Here is a 17,465-nt window from a genome sequence, read left to right on the forward strand (position 1 = left end):
CAATGGACAGGCTTTTCGGTTCCCGTTCACCTTGGTAAACGTTTAGGTTTGGTAAGTTAGGGTAACATTCCAAAAGCTGTACCAAAAGGCTCTGTGGCGCAATGGACAGCGCATTGGACTTCTAAGGTTGTCAATATGAGGCAATTCAAAGGTTGTGGGTTCGAGTCCCACCAGAGTCAGCTTTTAACTGAACAGTTATTTGAGCATGAAGCCTTGCTCCCAATCAGGTGTTTCCATTCCTTGGTAACGTTTTTGGCTCCAGTATACTTTTAGGATTAATAAGTTAGGGTAAAATTCCAAACATTGTCTGTAACGACACTGTGGTGCAATGGACAGTTCATTGGACTTCTAAGCTTGTCAAAACGAGGCACTTCAAAGGTTGTGGTTTCGAGTCCCACCAAAGTCGTGTTTTAACTGAATAGTTATTTGAGCATGATTCCTTGCTCCCACGCAGCCGCAACCATTTCTTGGTAAGCTTTCAGGCTCCCATTCTTGGTGTGGTGTTAGGTTTGGTAAGTTTGGGTAACATTCCCAAAAAGACCACTAAAAGCTCTGTGGCGCAATGGACAGTGCGTTGGACTTCTAAGCTTGTCAAGCTGAGGCAATTCCAAGGTTGTGGGTTTGAATCCCACCAGAGTTGCATTTTAACTGAATAGTTATTTGAGCATGATGCCTTGCTCCCACTCAGGGCAACCATTCCTTGGGAAGCTTTCAGGCTCCCATTCTTGGTGTACTTTTAGGTTTAGAAAGTTTGGGTAACAATCCCAAAATGACCAAACAAGGTTTTGTGGCGCAATGGACAGGCTTTTAGGCTCCCGTTCTTGGTAAACTTTTAGGGTTGGTAAGTTAGGGTAACATTCCAAAAATGATGCATAAAGGCTCTGTGGCGCAATGGACAGCGCATTGGACTCCTAAACTTGTCAGTTTGAGGCAATTCAAAGGTTGTGGGTTCGAGTCCCACCAGAGTCAGCTATTAACTGAGTAGATATTTGAGCATGATAAATTGCTCCCACTCAGGGGCGACCATTCCTTGGGAAGCTTTCAGGCTCTCTTTCTTGGTGGACTTTTAGATTTGGTAAGTTTGGGTAACACTCCCAAAATGACCACAAAAGGCTTTGTGGCACAATGGACAGGCTTTTCGGCTCCAGTTCACCTTGGTAAACTTTTAGGTTTGGTAAGTTAGGGTTACATTCAAAATGTCGTCCATAAAGGCTCTGTGGCGCAATGGACAGCGCATTGGACTTCTAAGATTTTCAATTTGAGGCAATTCAAAGGTTGTGGGTTCAAGTCCCACCAAAGTCAGCTTTTAACTGAATAGATATTTGAGCATGATCACTTTCTTCCACTCAGGGGCTACCATTCCTTGTAACATTCCCAAAATAACCACTGACACCTCTGTGGATCAATGGACAGCGCGGAGGCCTGCTTAACTTGTCAAAATGAGGCAATTGAAAGGTTGTTTCTTTGAGTCCCACCTGAGTCAGCTTTTAACTGAATAGTTATTTGAGCATGATGCCTTGCTCCCACTCAGGTGCTACCATTCCTTGGTAACCTTTTAGGTTTGGTAAGTTTGGGTAACACTCCCAAAATTACCACAAAAGGCGCAACGGATAGGCCTTTAGACTCCCTTTCACAGGGAGGATGCCTTGCTCCCACTCAGGGGTTACCATTCCTTGGGAAGCTTTCAGGCTTCCATTATTGGTGTACTTTTAGGTTTGGTAAGTTAGGGTAAAATTCCAAAAATGATACCTAAAGGCTCTGTGGCGCAATGGACAGCGCATTAGACTCCTAAACTTGTCAGTCTGAGGCAATTCAAAGGTTGTGGGTTCAAATCCCACCAGAGTCACATTTTAACTGAATAGTTATTTGAGCATGATGCCTTGATCCCACTCAGGGCAACCATTCCTTGGGAAGCTTTCAGGCTTCCATTGTTGGTGTACTTTTAGGTTTGGGAAGTGTGGGTAACACTCCCAAAATGACCACAAAAGGCTTTGTGGCGCAATGGACAGGCTTTTAGGCTCCAGTTCACCTTGGTAAACATTTAGGTTTGGTAAGTTAGGGTAACATTCCAAAAGCTGTACCAAAAGGCTCTGTGGCGCAATGGACAGCGCATTGGACTTCTAAGGTTGTCAATATGAGGCAATTCAAAGGTTGTGGGTTCGAGTCCCACCAGAGTCAGCTTTTAACTGAACAGTTATTTGAGCATGATGCCTTGCTCCCAATCAGGTGCTTCCATTCCTTGGTAACGGGTTCGGCTCCGGTATACTTTTAGGATTAATAAATTAGGGTAAAATTCCAAAAGTGGTCCCTAAAGGCTCTGTGGCGCAATGGACAGCGCATTGGACTTCTTAGAGTGTCAATATGAGGCAATTCAAAGGTTGTGGGTTCAAGTCCCGCCAGAGTCAGCTTTTAACTGAATAGTTATTTGAGCATGATGCCTTGCTCCCAATCAGGTGCTTCCATTCCTCGGTAAAGTTTTTGGCTCCGGCATACTTTTAGGATTGATAAGTTAGGGTAAAATTCCAAAAGTTGTCCCTAAAGACTCTGTGGCGGAATGGACAGTTCATTGGACTTCTAAGCTAGTCAAAATGAGGCAATTCAAAGGTTGTGGGTTCGAGTCCATCCAAAGTTGTGTTTTAACTGAATAGTTATTAGAGCATGATCACTTGCTCCCACTCAGGGGCCACCATTCCTTGTAACATTCCCAAAATAACCACTGACAGACACCTCTGTGGATCAACGGACAGCGTGGAGGCCTGCTTAACTTGTCAAAATGAGGCAATTGAAAGGTTGTTGCTTTGAGTCCCACCAGAGTCAGCTTTTAACTGAATAGTTATTTGAGCATGATGACTTGCTCCCACTCAGGTGCTACCATTCCTTGGTAACCTTTTAGGTTTGGTAAGTTTGGGTAACACTCCCAAAATTACCACAAAAGGCGCAACGGATAGGCTTTTAGACTCCCTTTCACAGGGATGATGCCTTGCTCCCACTCAGGGCAACCATTCCTTGGGAAGCTTTCAGGCTCCCGTTATTGGTGTACTTTTAGGTTTGGGAAGTGTGGGTAACACTCCCAAAATGACCACAAAAGGCTTTGTGGCGCAATGGACAGGCTTTTAGGCTCCAGTTCACCTTGGTAAACATTTAGGTTTTGTAATTTAGGGTAACATTCCAATAACTGTCCCTAAAGGCTCTGTGGCGCAATGGACAGCGCATTGGACTTCTAAGCTTGTCAAGATGAGGCAATTCAAAGGTTGTGGGTTCAAATCCCACCAGGCTCACATTTAAACTGAATAGTTATTTGAGCATGATGCCTTGCTCCCACTCAGGGCAACCATTCCTTGGGAAGCTTTCAGGCTCCCGTTATTGGTGTACTTTTAGGTTTGGGAAGTGTGGGTAACACTCCCAAAATGACCACAAAAGGCTTTGTGGCACAATGGACAGGCTTTTTGGCTCCAGTTCACCTTGGTAAACTTTTAGGTTTGGTAAGTTAGGGTAACATTCCAAAAGCTGTACCAAAAGGCTCTGTGGCGAAATGGACAGCGCATTGGACTTCTAAGGTTGTCAATATGAGGCAATTCAAAGGTTGTGGGTTCGAATCCCACCAGAGTCAGCTTTTAACTGAACAGTTATTTGAGCATGAAGCCTTGCTCCCAATCAGGTGCTTCCATACCTAGGTAACGTTTTTGGCTCCGGTATACTTTTAGGATTAATAAGTTAGGATAAAATTCCAAAAGTTGTCCGCAACGACTCTGTGGTGCAATGGACAGTTCATTGGACTTCTACGCTTGTCAAAAAGAGGCAATTCAAAGGTTGTGGGTTCGAGTCCCACCAAAGTAGTGTTTTAACTGAATAGTTATTTGAGCATGATTCCTTGCTCCCACACAGTCGCAACCATTTCTTGGTGAGCTTTAAGGTTCCCATTCTTGGTGTGCTGTTAGGTTTGGTAAGTTTGGGTAACATTCCCAAGAAGACCACTAAAAGCTCTGTGGCGCAATGGACAGCACATTGGACTTCTAAGCTTGTCAAGATGAGGCAATTCCAAGGTTGTGGGTTGGAATCCCCCCAGAGTTGCATTTTAACTGAATAGTTATTTGAGCATGATGATTTGCTCCCACTCAGGGCAACCATTCCTTGGAAAGCTTTCAGGCTCTCTATCTTGGTGGACTGCTATATTTGGTAAGTTTGGGTAACACTCCCAAAATGACCACAAAAGGCATTGTGGCACAATGGACAGGCTTTTCGGCTCCAGTTCACCTTGGTAAACCTTTAGGTTTGGTAAGTTAGGGTTACATTCAAAATGTTGTTCCTAAAGGCTCTGTGGCGCAACGGACAGCGCACTGGACTTCTAAGATTGTCAATATGAGGCAATTCAAAGGTTGTGGGTTCGAGTCCCACCAGAGTCAGCTTTTAACTGAATAGATATTTGAGCATGATGCCTTGCTCCCACTCAGGTGCTACCATTCCTTGGTAACCTTTTAGGTTTGGTAAGTTTGGGTAACACTCCCAAAATTACCACAAAAGGCGCAACGGATAGGCTTTTAGACACCCGTTTACAGGGATGATGCCTTGCTCCCACTCAGGGATAACCATTCCTTGGGAAGCTTTCAGACTTCCATTGTTGGTGTACTTTTAGGTTTGGGAAGTGTGGGTAACACTCCCAAAATGACCACAAAAGGCTTTGTGGCGCAATGGACAGGCTTTTAGGCTCCCTTTCTTGGTAAACTTTTAGGGTTGGTAAGTTAGGGTAACATTCCAAAAATGACACATAAAGGCTCTGTGTCGCAATGGACAGCGCATTGGACTCCTAAACTTGTCAGTCTGAGGCAATTCAAGTTCACCTTGGTAAACCTTTAGGTTTGGTAAGTTAGGGTTACATTCAAAATGTTGTCCAAAAAGGCTCTGTGGCGCAATGGACAGCGCATTGGACTTCTAAGATTGTCAATATGAGGCAATTCAAAGGTTGTGGGTTCAAGTCCCACCAAAGTCAGCTTTTAACTGAATAGATATTTTAGCATGATCACTTTCTCCCACTCAGGGGCTACCATTCCTTGTAACATTCCCAAAATAACCACTGACACCTCTGTGGATCAATGGACAGCGCGGAGGCCTGCTTAACTTGTCAAAATGAGGCAATTGAAAGGTTGTTTCTTTGAGTCCCACCTGAGTCAGCTTTTAACTGAATAGTTATTTGAGCATGATGCCTTGCTCCCACTCAGGTGCTACCATTCCTTGTTAACCTTTTAGGTTTGGTAAGTTTGGGTAACACTCCCAAAATTACCACAAAAGGCGCAACGGATAGGCTTTTAGACTCCCTTTCACAGGGATGATGCCTTGCTCCCACTCAGGGGTTACCATTCCTTGGGAAGCTTTCAGGCTTCCATTATTGGTGTACTTTTAGGTTTGGTAAGTTTGGGTAATGTTCCCAAAATGACCAAAAAAGGCTTTGTGGCACAATGGACAGGCTTTTAGGCTCCAGTTCACCTTGGTAAACTTTTAGGTTTGGTAAGTTAGGGTAACATTCCAAAAGCTGTACCGAAAGGCTCTGTGGGGCAATGAACAGCGCATTGGACCTTCCAAGGTTGTCAATATGCGGCAATTCAAAGGTTGTGGGTTCGAGTCCCACCAGAGTCAGCTTTTAACTGAACAGTTATTTGAGCATGATGCCTTGCTCCCAATCAGGTGCTTCCATTCCTTGGTAACGTTTTTGGCTCCAGTATACTTTTAAGATTAATAAGTTAGGGTAAAATTCCAAAAGTTGTCTGTAACGACTCTGTGGTGCAATGGACCACCACAGAGTCGTTACAGACACAGAGCCTTTAGGGAAAAGTTATTGGAATGTTACCCTAAATTACGAAACCTAAAAGTTTACCAAGGTGAACGGGAACCGAAAAGCCTGTCCTTTGCGCCACAACGCCTTTTTTGGTCATTTTGGGAATGTTACCCAAACTTACCAAACCTAAAAGTACACCAACAATGGAAGCCTGAAAGCTTCCCAAAGAATGGTTATCCCTGAGTGGGAGCAAGGCATCATCCCTGTAAACGGGTGTCTAAAAGCCTATCCGTTGCGCCTTTTGTGGTAATTTTGGGAGTGTTACCCAAACTTACCAAACCTAAAAGGTTACCAAGGAATGGTCGCACCTGATTGGGGGCAAGGCATCATGCTCAAATAACTGTTCAGTTAAAAGCTGACTCTGGTGGGACTCGAACCCACAACCTTTGAATTGCCTCATATTGACAACCTTAGAAGTCCAATGCGCTGTCCATTGCGCCACAGAGCCTTTCGGTACAGCTTTTGGAATGTTACCCTAACTTACCAAACCTAAAAGTACACCAATTATGGAAGCCTGAAAGCTTCCCAAGGAATGGTAACCCCTGAGTGGGACCAAGGCATCATCCCTGTGAAAGGGAGTCTAAATGTCTATCCGTTGCGCCTTTTGTGGTCATTTTGGGAGTGTTACCCAAACTTACCAAATCTAAAAGTCCACCGAGAAAGAGAGCCTGAAAGCTTCCCAAGGAATGGTAGCCCATGACTGCAAGCAAGGCATCATGCTCAAATTACTATTCAGTTAGAAGCTGACTCAGGTGGGACTTTAAGCCACAAGCTTTGAATTGCTTCATCTTGACAAGCTGAGAAGTCTCATGCGCTGTCCATTGCGCCACAAAGCCTTGACTTGTCTTTTTGGGAATGTTACCTAAACTTTACAAACCTAAAAGGACACCAAGGATGGGAGACTCAAAGCTTACCAAGAAATGGTCGCGCCTGCGTGGGAGCAAGGAATCATGATTAAATAACGATTCAGTTAAAACACAACTCTGGTGGGACTCGAACTCACAACCTTTGAATTGCCTCGTTTTGACAAGCTTAGAAGTCCAACACGCTGTCCATTGCGCCACAGAGCCTTTCGCAACAATTTTTGGAATGTTCCCGCAACTTACCAAATCTAAATGTTGACCAAGGTGAACGGGAGCCAAAAAGCCTGTCCATTGCGCCACAAAGACTTTTTTGGTGATTATGGGAACGTTACCCAAACTGACCAAATCTAAAAGTCCACCAAGAAAGAGAGCCTGAAAGCTTCCCAAGGAATGGTCACCCCTGACTGGGAGCAAGTTATCATGCTCAAATATCTATTCAGTTAATAGCTGACTCTGGTGGGACTCGAACCCACAACCTTTGAATTGCCTCAGTTTGCCAAGCTTAGAAGTCCAATGAACTGTCCATTCCGCCACAGAGTCTTTAGGGAGAACTTTTGGAATTCTACCCTAACTTATCAATCCTAAAAGTATACCGGAGCCAAAAACGTTACCGAGGAATGGAAGCACCTGATTGGGAGCAAGGCATCATGCTCAAATAACTATTCAGTTAAAAGCTGACTCTGGTGGGACTTGAACCCACAACCTTTGAATTGCCTCATATTGACACTCTTAGAAGTCCAATGCGCTGTCCATTGCGCCACAGAGCCTCTTGGTACAGCTTTTGGAATGTTACCCTAACTTACCAACCCTAAAAGTTTACCAAGAACGGGAGCCTAAAAGCCTGTCCATTGCGCCACAAAGCCTTGTTTGGTCATTTTGGGATTGTTACCCAAACTTTCTAAACCTAAAAGTACACCAAGAATGGGAGCCTGAAAGCTTCCCAAGGAATGGTTGCCCTGAGTTGGAGCAAGGCATCATGCTCAAATAACTATTCAGTTAAAATGGAACTCTGGTGGGATTCGAACCCACAACCTTGGAATTGCCTCATCTTGACAAGCTTAGAAGTCCAACGCGCTGTCCATTGCTCCACAGAGATTTTAGTGGTCATTTGGGAATGTTACCCAAACTTACCAAACCTAACACCACACCAAGAATGGGAGCCTTAAAGCTTACCAAGAAATGGTTGCGTCTGCGTGGGAGCAAGGAATCATGCTCAAATAACTATTCAATTAAAACACGACTTTGGTGGGACTCGAACCCACAACCTTTGAATTGCCTCATATTTATACTTTATATATATACCTCTACAATCTTAGAAGTCCAATGCGCTGTCCATTGCGCCACAGAGCCTTTTGGTACAGCTTTTGGAATGTTACCCTAACTTACCAAACCTAAAAGTTTACCAAGGTGAACGGGAACCGAAAAGCCTGTCCATTGCGCCACAAAGCCTTTTTTGGTCATTTTGGGAATGTTACCCAAACTTACCAAACCTAAAAGTACACCAACAATGGAAGCCTGAAAGCTTCCCAAGGAATGGTTATCCCTGAGTGGGAGCAAGGCATCATCCCTGTAAACGGGAGTCTAAAAGCCTATCCGTTGCGCCTTTTGTGGTAATTTTGGGAGTGTTACCCAAACTTACCAAATCTAAAAGTCCACCGAGAAAGAGAGCCTGAAAGCTTCCCAAGGAATGGTAGCCCATGACTGCAAGCAAGGCATCATGCTCAAATTACTATTCAGTTAAAAGCTGACTCTGGTGGGACTCGAACCCACAACCTTTGAATTGCCTCAGACTGACAAGTTTAGGAGTCCAATGCGCTGTCCATTGCGCCACAGAGCCTTTAGGTATTAATCTGGAATGTTACCCTCACTTACTAACCCTAAAGGTTTACCAAGAACGGGAGCCTAAAAGCCTGTCTATTGCGCCACAATGCCTTGTTTGGTCATTTTTGGATTGTTACCCAAACTTTCTAAATCTAACAGCACACCAACAATGGGAGCCTTAAAGCTTACCAAGAAATGGTTGCGCCTGCGTGGGAGCAAGGAATCATGCTCTAATAACTATTTTGGGAGTAACGACTAAATTAGGGTAAAATTCCAAAAGTGGTCGTTAAAGGCTCTGTGGCGCAATGGACAGCGCATTGGACTTCTAAGCTTGTCAAAATGAGGCAATTCAAAGGTTGTGGGTTCGAGTCCCACCAAAGTCGTGTTTTAACTGAATAGTTATTTGAGCATGATTCCTTGCTCCCACGCAGCCGCAACCATTTCTTGGTAAGCTTTAATGCTACCATTCTTGGTGTGGTGTTAGGTTTGGTAAGTTTGGGTCACATTCGCAAATGACCGCTAAAATCTCTGTGGCGCAATGGACAGCGCGTTGGACTTCTAAGCTTGTCAAGCTGAGGCAATTCCAAGGTTGTGGGTTTGAATCCCACCAGAGTTGCATTTTAACTGAATAGTTATTTGAGCATGATGCCTTGCTCCCACTCAGGGCAACCATTCCTTGGGAAGCTTTCAGGCTCCCATTCTTGGTGTACTTTTAGGTTTAGAAAGTTTGGGTAACAATCCCAAAATGACCAAACTAGGTTTTGTGGCGCAATGGACAGCGCATTGGACTCCTAAACTTGTCAGTCTGAGGCAATTCAAAGGTTGTGGGTTCGAGTCCCACCAGAGTCAGCTATTAACTGAATAGTTATTTGAGCATGATGACTTGCTCCCACTCAGGTGCTACCATTCCTTGGTAACCTTTTAGGTTTGGGTAACACTCCCAAAATTACCACAAAAGGCGCAACGGATAGGCTTTTAGACTCCCTTTCACAGGGATGATCCCTTGCTCCCACTCAGGGCAACCATTCCTTGGGAAGCTTTCAGGCTCCCGTTATTGGTGTACTTTTAGGTTTGGGAAGTGTGGGTAACACTCCCAAAATGACCACAAAAGGCTTTGTGGCGCAATGGACAGGCTTTTCGGTTCCCGTTCACCTTGGTAAACGTTTAGGTTTCGTAATTTAGGGTAAAATTCCAAGAACTGTCCCTAAAGGCTCTGTGGTGAAATGGACAGCGCATTGGACTTCTAAGCTTGTCAAGATGAGGCAATTCAAAGGTTGTGGGTTCAAATCCCACCGGAGTCACATTTTAACTGAATAGTTATTTGAGCATGATGCCTTGCTGCCACTCAGGGCAACCATTCCTTGGGAAGCTTTCAGGCTCCCGTTATTGGTGTACTTTTAGGTTTGGTAAGTTTGGGTAATGTTCCCAAAATGACCAAAAAAGGCTTTGTGGCACAATGGACAGGCTTTTAGGCTCCAGTTCACCTTGGTAAACTTTTAGGTTTGGTAAGTTAGGGTAACATTCCAAAATCTGTACCGAAAGGCTCTGTGGCGCAATGAACAGCGCGTTGGACCTTCTAAGGTTGTCAATATGCGGCAATTCAAAGGTTGTGGGTTGGAGTCCCACCAGAGTCAGCTTTTAACTGAACAGTTATTTGAGCATGATGCCTTTCTCCCACGCAGGCGCAACCATTTCTTGGTAAGCTTTAAGGCTCCCATTGTTGGTGTGCTGTTAGATTTAGAAAGTTTGGGTAACAATTCAAAAATGACCAAACAAGGCTTTGTGGCGCAATAGACAGGCTTTTAGGCTCCCGTTCTTGGTAAACTTTTAGGGTTAGTAAGTGAGGGTAACATTCCAGAATGATACCTAAAGGCTCTGTGGCGCAATGGACAGTGCATTGGACTCCTAAACTTGTCAGTCTAAGGCAATTCAAAGGTTGTGGGTTCGAGTCCCACCAGGGTCAGCTATTAACTGAATAGATATTTGAGCGAGATAACTTGCTCCCACTCAGGGGCGACCATTCCTTGGGAAGCTTTCAGGCTCTCTTTCTTGGTGGACTTTTAGATTTGTTAAGTTTGGTTAACGTTCCCATAATCACCAAAAAAGTCTTAGTGGCGCAATGGACAGGCTTTTAGGCTCCCGTTCACCTTCGTAAACATTTAGATTTGGTAAGTTGCGGGAACGTTCCAAAAATTGTTGCTAAAGCCTCTGTGGCGCAATGGACAGCGTGTTGGACTTCTAAGCTTGTCAAGATGAAGAAATTTAAAGGTTGTGGGTTCAAATCCCACCAGAGTCACATTTAAACTGAATAGTTATTTGAGCATGATGCCTTGCTCCCACTCAGGGCAACCATTCCTTGGGAAGCTTTCAGGCTCCCGTTATTGGTGTACTTTTAGGTTTGGGAAGTGTTGGTAACACTCCCAAAATGACCACAAAAGGCTTTGTGGCACAATGGACAGGCTTTTAGGCTCCAGTTCACCTTGGTAAACTTTTAGGTTTGGTAAGTTAGGGTAACATTCCAAAAGCTGTACCGAAAGGCTCTGTGGCGCAATGGACAGCGCGTTGGACTTCTAAGGTTGTCAATATGAGGCAATTCAAAGGTTGTGGGTTCGAATCCCACCAGAGTCAGCTTTTAACTGAACAGTTATTTGAGCATGAAGCCTTGCTCCCAATCAGGTGCTTCCATTCCTTGGTAACGTTTTTGGCTCCGGTATACTTTTAGGATTAATAAATTAGGATAAAATTCCAAAAGCTGTCTGCAACGACTCTGTGGTGCAATGGACAGTTCATTGGACTTCTACGCTTGTCAAAATGAGGCAATTCAAAGGTTGTGGGTTCGAGTCCCACCAAAGTAGTGTTTTAACTGAATAGTTATTTGAGCATGATTCCTTGCTCCCACACAGCCGCAACCATTTCTTGGTGAGCTTTAAGGCTCCCATTCTTGGTGTGCTGTTAGGTTTGGTAAGTTTGGGTAACATTCCCAAGAAGACCACTAAAAGCTCTGTGGCGCAATGGACAGCGCATTGGACTTCTAAGCTTGTCAAGATGAGGCAATTCCAAGATTGTGGGTTCGGGTCCCACCAGAGTCAGCTTTTAACTGAATAGATATTTGAGCATGATGCCTTGCTCCCACTCAGGTGCTACCATTCCTTGGTAACCTTTTAGGTTTGGTAAGTTTGGGTAACACTCCCAAAATTACCACAAAAGGCGCAACGGATAGGCATTTTGACTCCCTTTCACAGGGATGATGCCTTGCTCCCACTCAGGGGTTACCCTTCCTTGGGAAGCTTTCAGGCTTCCATTATTGGTGTAGTTTTAGGTTTGGTAAGTTAGGGTAACATTCCAAAAGCTATACCAAAAGGCTCTGTGGCGCAATGGACAGCGCATAGGACTTCTAAGGTTGTCAATATGAGGCAGTTCAAAGGTTGTGGGTTCGAGTCCCACCAGAGTCAGCTTTTAACTGAACAGTTATTTGAGCATGATGCCTTGCTCCCAATCAGGTGCGACCATTCCTTGGTAACCTTTTAGGTTTGGTAAGTTTGGGTAACACTCCCAAAATTACCACAAAAGGCGCAACGGATAGGCTTTTAGACTCCCGTTTACAGGGATGATGCCTTGCTCCTACTCAGGGATAACCATTCCTTGGGAAGCTTTCAGGCTTCCATTGTTGGTGTACTTTTAGGTTTGGTAAGTTTGGGTAACATTCCAAAAGCTGTACCAAAAGGCTCTGTGGCGCAATGGACAGCGCATTGGACTTCTAAGGTTGTCAATATGAGGCAATTCAAAGGTTGTGGGTTCGAGTCCCACCAGAGTCAGCTTTTAACTGAACAGTTATTTGAGCATGAAGCCTTGCTCCCAATCAGGTGCTTCCATTCCTTGGTAACGTTTTTGGCTCCAGTATACTTTTAGGATTAATAAGTTAGGGTAAAATTCCAAAAGTTGTCCTTAACGACTCTGTGGTGCAATGGACAGTTCATTGGCCTTCTACGCTTGTCAAAATGAGGCAATTCAAAGGTTGTGGGTTCGAGTCCCACCAAAGTAGTGTTTTAACTGAATAGTTATTTGAACATGATACCTTGCACCCACTCAGGGCAACCAGTCCTTGGGAAGCTTTCAGGCTCTCTTTCTTGGTGTACTTTTAGGCATAGAAAGTTTGGGTAACAATCCCAAAATGACCAAACAAGGCTTTGCGGTGCAATGGACAGGCTTTTTAGGCTCCCGTTCTTGGTAAACCTTTAGGGTTGGTAAGTTAGGGTAACATTCCAAAAATGATATCTAAAGGCTCTGTGGCACAATGGACAGCGCATTGGACTCCTAAACTTGTCAGTCTGAGGCAATTCAAAGGCTGTGGGTTCGAGTCCCACCAGAGTCAGCTATTAACTGAATAGATATTTGAGCATGATAACTTGCTCCCACTCAGGGGCGACCATTCCTTGGGAAGCTTTCAGGCTCTCTTTCTTGGTGGACTTTTAGATTTGGTAAGTTTGGGTAACACACCCAAAATGACCACAAAAGGCTTTGTGGCACAATGGACAGGCTTTTAGGCTCCAGTTCACCTTGGTAAACTTTTAGGTTTGGTAAGTTAGGGTAACATTCCAAAAGCTGTACCAAGAGGCTCTGTGGCGCAATGGACAGCGCATTGGACTTCTAAGGTTGTCAATATGAGGCAATTCAAAGGTTGTGGGTTCGAGTCCCACCAGAGTCAGCTTTTAACTGAACAGTTATTTGAGCATGATACCTTGCTCCCAATCAGGTGCTTCCATTCCTTGTTAACGGTTTAGGCTCCGGTATACTTTTAGGATTAATAAATTAGGGTAAAATTCCAAAAGTGGTCCCTAAAGGCTCTGTGGCGCAATGGACAGCGCATTGGACTTCTAAGAGTATCAATATGAGGCAATTCAAAGGATGTGGGTTCAAGTCCCACCAGAGTCAGCTTTTAACTGAATAGTTATTTGAGCATGATGCCTTGCTCCCAATCAGGTGCTTCCATTCCTCGGTAACGTTTTTGGCTCCGGTATACTTTTAGGATTGATAAATTAGGGTAAAATTCCAAAAGTTGTCCCTAAAGACTCTGTGGCGGAATGGACAGTTCATTGGACTTCTAATTTGTCAAAATGAGGCAATTCAAAGGTTGTGGGTTCGAGTCCCACCAAAGTTGTGTTTTAACTGAATAGTTATGAGAGCATGATTCCTTGCTCCCACGCAGGCGCAACCATTTCTTGGTAAGCTTTAAGGCTCCCATTCTTGGTGTGCTGTTAGATTTAGAAAGTTTGGGTAACAATCCAAAAATGACCAAACAAGGCTTTGTGGCGCAATAGACAGGCTTTTCGGCTCCCGTTCTTGGTAAACCTTTAGGGTTAGTAAGTGAGGGTAACATTCCAGAAACAATACCCAAAGGCTCTGTGGAGCAATGGACAGCGCATTGGACTCCTAAACTTGTCAGTCTGATGCAATTCAAAGATTGTTGGTTTGAGTCCCACCAGAGTCAGCTTTTAACTGAATAGATATTTGAGCATGATCACTTTCTCCCACTCAGGGGCTACCATTCCTTGTAACATTCCCAAAATAACCACTGACACCTCTGTGGATCAATGGACAGCGCGGAGGCCAGCTTAACTTGTCAAAAAGAGGCAATTGAAAGGTTGTTGCTTTGAGTCCCACCAGAGTCAGCTTTTAACTGAATAGTTATTTGAGCATGATGCCTTGCTCCCACTCAGGTGCTACCATTCCTTGGGAAGCTTTCAGGCTTCCATTATTGGTGTAGTTTTAGGTTTGGTAAGTTAGGGTAACATTCCAAAAGCTGTACCAAAAGGCTCTGTGGCGCAATGGACAGCGCATTGGACTTCTAAGAGTGTCAATATGAGGCAATTCAAAGGTTGTGGGTTCAAGTCCAACCAGAGTCAGCGTTTAACTGAATAGATATTTGAGCATGATGCCTTGCTCCCAATCAGGTGCTTCCATTCCTTGGTAACGTTTTTGGCTCCGGTATACTTTTAAGATTAATAAGTTAGGGTAAAATTCCAGAAGTTATCCCTAAAGACTGTGGTGGAATGGACAGTTCATTGGACTTCTAAGCTTGTCAAAATGAGCCAATTCAAAGGTTGTGGGTTCGAGTCCCACCAGAGTTGTGTTTTAACTGAATCGTTATTTGAGCATGATTCCTTGCTCCAACGCAGGCGCGACCATTTCTTGGTAAGCTTTGAGTCTCCGATCCTTGGTGTGCTTTTAGGTTTGTAAAGTTTAGGTAACATTCCCAAAACAACAGCTCAAGGCTTTGTGGCGCAATGGACAGCACATTAGACTTCTCAGCTTGTCAAGATGAAGCAATTCAAAGCTTGTGGCTTCAAGTCCCACCTGAGTCAGCTTCTAACTGAATAGCAATTTGAGCATGATGCCTTGCTTGCAGTCATGGGCTACCATTCCTTGGGAAGCTCTCTTTCTCGGTGGACTTTTAGATTTGGCAAGTTTGGGTAACACTCCCAAAATGACCACAAAAGGCTCTGTGGCACAATGGACAGCGCGGAGGCCTTCTAAACCTGTCAAAATGAGGCAATTGAAAGGTTGTAACTTTGACTCCCACCAGAGTCAGCTTTTAACTGAATAGTTATTTGAGTATGATGCCTTGCTCCCACTCAGGTGCTACCATTCCTTGGTAACCTTTTAGGTTTGGTAAGTTTGGGTAACACTCCCAAAATTACCACAAAAGGCGCAACGGATAGGCTTTTAGACTCCCTTTCACAGGGAGGATGCCTTGCTCCCACTCAGGGATAACCATTCCTTGGGAAGCTTTCAGGCTTCCATTGTTGGTGTACTTTTAGGTTTAGTAAGTTTGGGTAACATTCCCAAAATGACCAAAAAAGGCTTTGTGGCGCAATGGACAGGCTTTTCGGTTCCCGTTCACCTTGGTAAACTTTTAGGTTTCGTAATTTAGGGTAACATTCCAATAACTGTCCCTAAAGGCTCTGTGGCGCAATGGACAGCGCATTGAACTTCTAAGCTTGTCAAGATGAGGTAGTTCAAAGGTTGTGGGTTCAAATCCCACTAGAGTCACATTTTAACTGAATAGTTATTTGAGCATGATGCCTTGCTCCCACTCAGGGCAACCATTCCTTGGGAAGCTTTCAGGCTCCCGTTATTGGTGTACTTTTAGGTTTGGGAAGTGTGGGTAACACTCCCCAAATGACCACAAAAGGCTTTGTGGCACAATGGACAGGCTTTTAGGCTCCAGTTCACCTTGGTAAACCTTTAGGTTTGGTAAGTTAGGGTAACATTCCAAAAGCTGTACCAAAAGGCTCTGTGGCGCAATGGACAGTGCATTGGACTTCTAAGGTAGTCAATATGAGGCAATTCAAAGGTTGTGGGTTTGAATCACACCAGAGTCAGCTTTTAACTGAACAGTTATTTGAGCATTAAGCCTTGCTCCCAATCAGGTGGTTCCATTCCTTGGTAACGTTTTTGGCTCCGGTATACTTTTAGGATTAATAAGTTAGGATAAAATTCCAAAATTTGTCCGCAACGACTCTGTGGTGCAATGGACAGTTCATTGGACTTCTAAGCTTGTCAAAATGAGGCAATTCAAAGGTTGTGGGTTCGAGTCCAACCAAAGTAGTGTTTTAACTGAATAGTTATTTGAGCATGATTCCTTGCTCCCACACAGGCGCAACCATTTCTTGGTCAGCTTTAAGGCTACCGTTCTTGGTGTGATGTTAGGTTTGGTAAGTTTGGGTAACATTCCCAAGAAGACAACTAAAAGCTCTGTGGCGCAATGGACAGCGCATTGGACTTCTAAGGTTGTCAGTATGAGGCAATTCAAAGGTTGTGGGTTTGAGTCCCACCAGAGTCAGCTTTTAACTGAATAGATATTTGAGCATGATACCTTGCTCCCACTCAGGGGCTACCATTCCTTGGTAAGCTTTTTGGCTTGTTCTTAACCTTTTAGGTTTGGTAAGTTTGGGTAACACTCCCAAAATGACCATAAAAGGCTTTGTGGCGCAATGGATAGGCTTTTAGATTCCCGTTCACAGGGATGATGCCTTGCTCCCACTCAGGGGCTACCATTCTTTGGGAAGCTTTCAGGCTCATGTTCTTGGTGTACTTTTAGGTTTGGTAAGTTAGGGTAACATTCCAAAAATGATTCGTAAAGGCTCTGTGGCGCAATGGACGGCGCATTGGACTTCTAAGCTTGTCAAGATGAGGCAATTCAAAGCTTGCGGATTCAAGTCCCACCAGAGTCAACTTTTAACTGAATAGTTATTTGAGCATGATGCCTTGCTCCCACTCAGGGGCTCCCATTCCTTGGTAAGCTTTTAGGTTCCGAGCGTTAACCTTTATGTTTGGTAAATTCGGGTAACATTCCCAAAATAACCACTGACGGCTCTGTGGCGCAATAGACAGCGCGTAGGCCTTCTCAACTTGTCAAGATGAGGCATTTGAATCAGTCGAATCAAAGTTTGTGGGTTTGAGTCCTCCCACTCACCTTTTAACTGAACAATGATTTGAGCATGCGGCACAGTGGAGACTGGTTAGAGCGTCAGCCTCATAGTTCTGAGGACCCGGGTTCAATCCACGGCCCCACCTGTGTGGAGTTCGCATGTTCTCCCCGTGTTTGCGTGGGTTTTCTCCGGCCACTCTGGTTTTCTTCCCACATCCCAAAAACATGCATGAATTGGAGACTCGAAATTGCCCATAGGTGTGCATGTGAGTGCGAAAGGTTGTTTGTTTATATGTGCCCTGCAATTGCCTGGCAACCAGTTCAGGGTGTCCCCCGCCTCCTGCCCGATGATAGCTGGGATAGGCTCCAGCACGCCCGCGACCCTCGTGAGGAGAAGCGGCTCAGAAAATGGATGGATGGATGATTTGAGCATGATGCCTGTCCCACCGAGACGTTCCATGGTAGAACTTTAGATTTGTTAAGTTAGGGTAACATTCCAAAAATGTCTTTGGAGACCTTA

The 17,465-nt window shown here is 44.5% G+C and overlaps 1 protein-coding gene and 28 non-coding genes across 31 annotated transcripts in view; 23 read left to right on the forward strand and 6 right to left on the reverse strand.

Annotated features, from left to right (window-relative positions):
* Positions 1–17,465, reverse strand: part of pfkpb (phosphofructokinase, platelet b) — a 96,318-nt gene that overhangs the window by 56,115 nt on the left and 22,738 nt on the right. The gene's annotated exons all lie outside the window — the stretch shown is intronic.
* trnar-ucu (transfer RNA arginine (anticodon UCU)) lies at positions 88–179 on the forward strand. The gene is given in 2 exon segments: positions 88–124; positions 144–179. It is a non-coding gene; the product is annotated as a tRNA-Arg (tRNA).
* trnar-ccu (transfer RNA arginine (anticodon CCU)) lies at positions 878–969 on the forward strand. Its single transcript is given in 2 exon segments — positions 878–914; positions 934–969. It is a non-coding gene; the product is annotated as a tRNA-Arg (tRNA).
* On the forward strand, positions 1,211–1,302 carry trnar-ucu (transfer RNA arginine (anticodon UCU)). The gene is given in 2 exon segments: positions 1,211–1,247; positions 1,267–1,302. It is a non-coding gene; the product is annotated as a tRNA-Arg (tRNA).
* trnar-ccu (transfer RNA arginine (anticodon CCU)) lies at positions 1,755–1,846 on the forward strand. The gene is given in 2 exon segments: positions 1,755–1,791; positions 1,811–1,846. It is a non-coding gene; the product is annotated as a tRNA-Arg (tRNA).
* On the forward strand, positions 2,087–2,178 carry trnar-ucu (transfer RNA arginine (anticodon UCU)). Its single transcript is given in 2 exon segments — positions 2,087–2,123; positions 2,143–2,178. It is a non-coding gene; the product is annotated as a tRNA-Arg (tRNA).
* Positions 2,314–2,405, forward strand: trnar-ucu (transfer RNA arginine (anticodon UCU)). The gene is given in 2 exon segments: positions 2,314–2,350; positions 2,370–2,405. It is a non-coding gene; the product is annotated as a tRNA-Arg (tRNA).
* On the forward strand, positions 3,187–3,278 carry trnar-ucu (transfer RNA arginine (anticodon UCU)). Its single transcript is given in 2 exon segments — positions 3,187–3,223; positions 3,243–3,278. It is a non-coding gene; the product is annotated as a tRNA-Arg (tRNA).
* On the forward strand, positions 3,519–3,610 carry trnar-ucu (transfer RNA arginine (anticodon UCU)). Its single transcript is given in 2 exon segments — positions 3,519–3,555; positions 3,575–3,610. It is a non-coding gene; the product is annotated as a tRNA-Arg (tRNA).
* trnar-ucu (transfer RNA arginine (anticodon UCU)) lies at positions 4,312–4,403 on the forward strand. Its single transcript is given in 2 exon segments — positions 4,312–4,348; positions 4,368–4,403. It is a non-coding gene; the product is annotated as a tRNA-Arg (tRNA).
* trnar-ucu (transfer RNA arginine (anticodon UCU)) lies at positions 4,896–4,987 on the forward strand. The gene is given in 2 exon segments: positions 4,896–4,932; positions 4,952–4,987. It is a non-coding gene; the product is annotated as a tRNA-Arg (tRNA).
* Positions 6,187–6,278, reverse strand: trnar-ucu (transfer RNA arginine (anticodon UCU)). The gene is given in 2 exon segments: positions 6,187–6,222; positions 6,242–6,278. It is a non-coding gene; the product is annotated as a tRNA-Arg (tRNA).
* trnar-ucu (transfer RNA arginine (anticodon UCU)) lies at positions 6,809–6,900 on the reverse strand. Its single transcript is given in 2 exon segments — positions 6,809–6,844; positions 6,864–6,900. It is a non-coding gene; the product is annotated as a tRNA-Arg (tRNA).
* On the reverse strand, positions 7,369–7,460 carry trnar-ucu (transfer RNA arginine (anticodon UCU)). Its single transcript is given in 2 exon segments — positions 7,369–7,404; positions 7,424–7,460. It is a non-coding gene; the product is annotated as a tRNA-Arg (tRNA).
* trnar-ucu (transfer RNA arginine (anticodon UCU)) lies at positions 7,931–8,043 on the reverse strand. Its single transcript has 2 exons — positions 8,007–8,043; positions 7,931–7,966 (listed from the first exon to the last, which is right to left on the reverse strand). It is a non-coding gene; the product is annotated as a tRNA-Arg (tRNA).
* On the reverse strand, positions 8,439–8,530 carry trnar-ccu (transfer RNA arginine (anticodon CCU)). Its single transcript is given in 2 exon segments — positions 8,439–8,474; positions 8,494–8,530. It is a non-coding gene; the product is annotated as a tRNA-Arg (tRNA).
* trnar-ucu (transfer RNA arginine (anticodon UCU)) lies at positions 8,806–8,897 on the forward strand. The gene is given in 2 exon segments: positions 8,806–8,842; positions 8,862–8,897. It is a non-coding gene; the product is annotated as a tRNA-Arg (tRNA).
* On the forward strand, positions 9,272–9,363 carry trnar-ccu (transfer RNA arginine (anticodon CCU)). Its single transcript is given in 2 exon segments — positions 9,272–9,308; positions 9,328–9,363. It is a non-coding gene; the product is annotated as a tRNA-Arg (tRNA).
* trnar-ccu (transfer RNA arginine (anticodon CCU)) lies at positions 10,386–10,477 on the forward strand. The gene is given in 2 exon segments: positions 10,386–10,422; positions 10,442–10,477. It is a non-coding gene; the product is annotated as a tRNA-Arg (tRNA).
* trnar-ucu (transfer RNA arginine (anticodon UCU)) lies at positions 10,719–10,810 on the forward strand. Its single transcript is given in 2 exon segments — positions 10,719–10,755; positions 10,775–10,810. It is a non-coding gene; the product is annotated as a tRNA-Arg (tRNA).
* trnar-ucu (transfer RNA arginine (anticodon UCU)) lies at positions 11,051–11,142 on the forward strand. The gene is given in 2 exon segments: positions 11,051–11,087; positions 11,107–11,142. It is a non-coding gene; the product is annotated as a tRNA-Arg (tRNA).
* Positions 11,875–11,966, forward strand: trnar-ucu (transfer RNA arginine (anticodon UCU)). The gene is given in 2 exon segments: positions 11,875–11,911; positions 11,931–11,966. It is a non-coding gene; the product is annotated as a tRNA-Arg (tRNA).
* Positions 12,238–12,329, forward strand: trnar-ucu (transfer RNA arginine (anticodon UCU)). Its single transcript is given in 2 exon segments — positions 12,238–12,274; positions 12,294–12,329. It is a non-coding gene; the product is annotated as a tRNA-Arg (tRNA).
* Positions 12,795–12,886, forward strand: trnar-ccu (transfer RNA arginine (anticodon CCU)). The gene is given in 2 exon segments: positions 12,795–12,831; positions 12,851–12,886. It is a non-coding gene; the product is annotated as a tRNA-Arg (tRNA).
* trnar-ucu (transfer RNA arginine (anticodon UCU)) lies at positions 13,128–13,219 on the forward strand. Its single transcript is given in 2 exon segments — positions 13,128–13,164; positions 13,184–13,219. It is a non-coding gene; the product is annotated as a tRNA-Arg (tRNA).
* trnar-ucu (transfer RNA arginine (anticodon UCU)) lies at positions 13,355–13,446 on the forward strand. Its single transcript is given in 2 exon segments — positions 13,355–13,391; positions 13,411–13,446. It is a non-coding gene; the product is annotated as a tRNA-Arg (tRNA).
* On the forward strand, positions 14,326–14,417 carry trnar-ucu (transfer RNA arginine (anticodon UCU)). The gene is given in 2 exon segments: positions 14,326–14,362; positions 14,382–14,417. It is a non-coding gene; the product is annotated as a tRNA-Arg (tRNA).
* Positions 15,473–15,564, forward strand: trnar-ucu (transfer RNA arginine (anticodon UCU)). The gene is given in 2 exon segments: positions 15,473–15,509; positions 15,529–15,564. It is a non-coding gene; the product is annotated as a tRNA-Arg (tRNA).
* On the forward strand, positions 16,266–16,357 carry trnar-ucu (transfer RNA arginine (anticodon UCU)). Its single transcript is given in 2 exon segments — positions 16,266–16,302; positions 16,322–16,357. It is a non-coding gene; the product is annotated as a tRNA-Arg (tRNA).

Source organism: Phycodurus eques, chromosome 13 (genome assembly GCF_024500275.1).
Source record: "Phycodurus eques isolate BA_2022a chromosome 13, UOR_Pequ_1.1, whole genome shotgun sequence".
Taxonomy (NCBI): domain Eukaryota; kingdom Metazoa; phylum Chordata; class Actinopteri; order Syngnathiformes; family Syngnathidae; genus Phycodurus; species Phycodurus eques.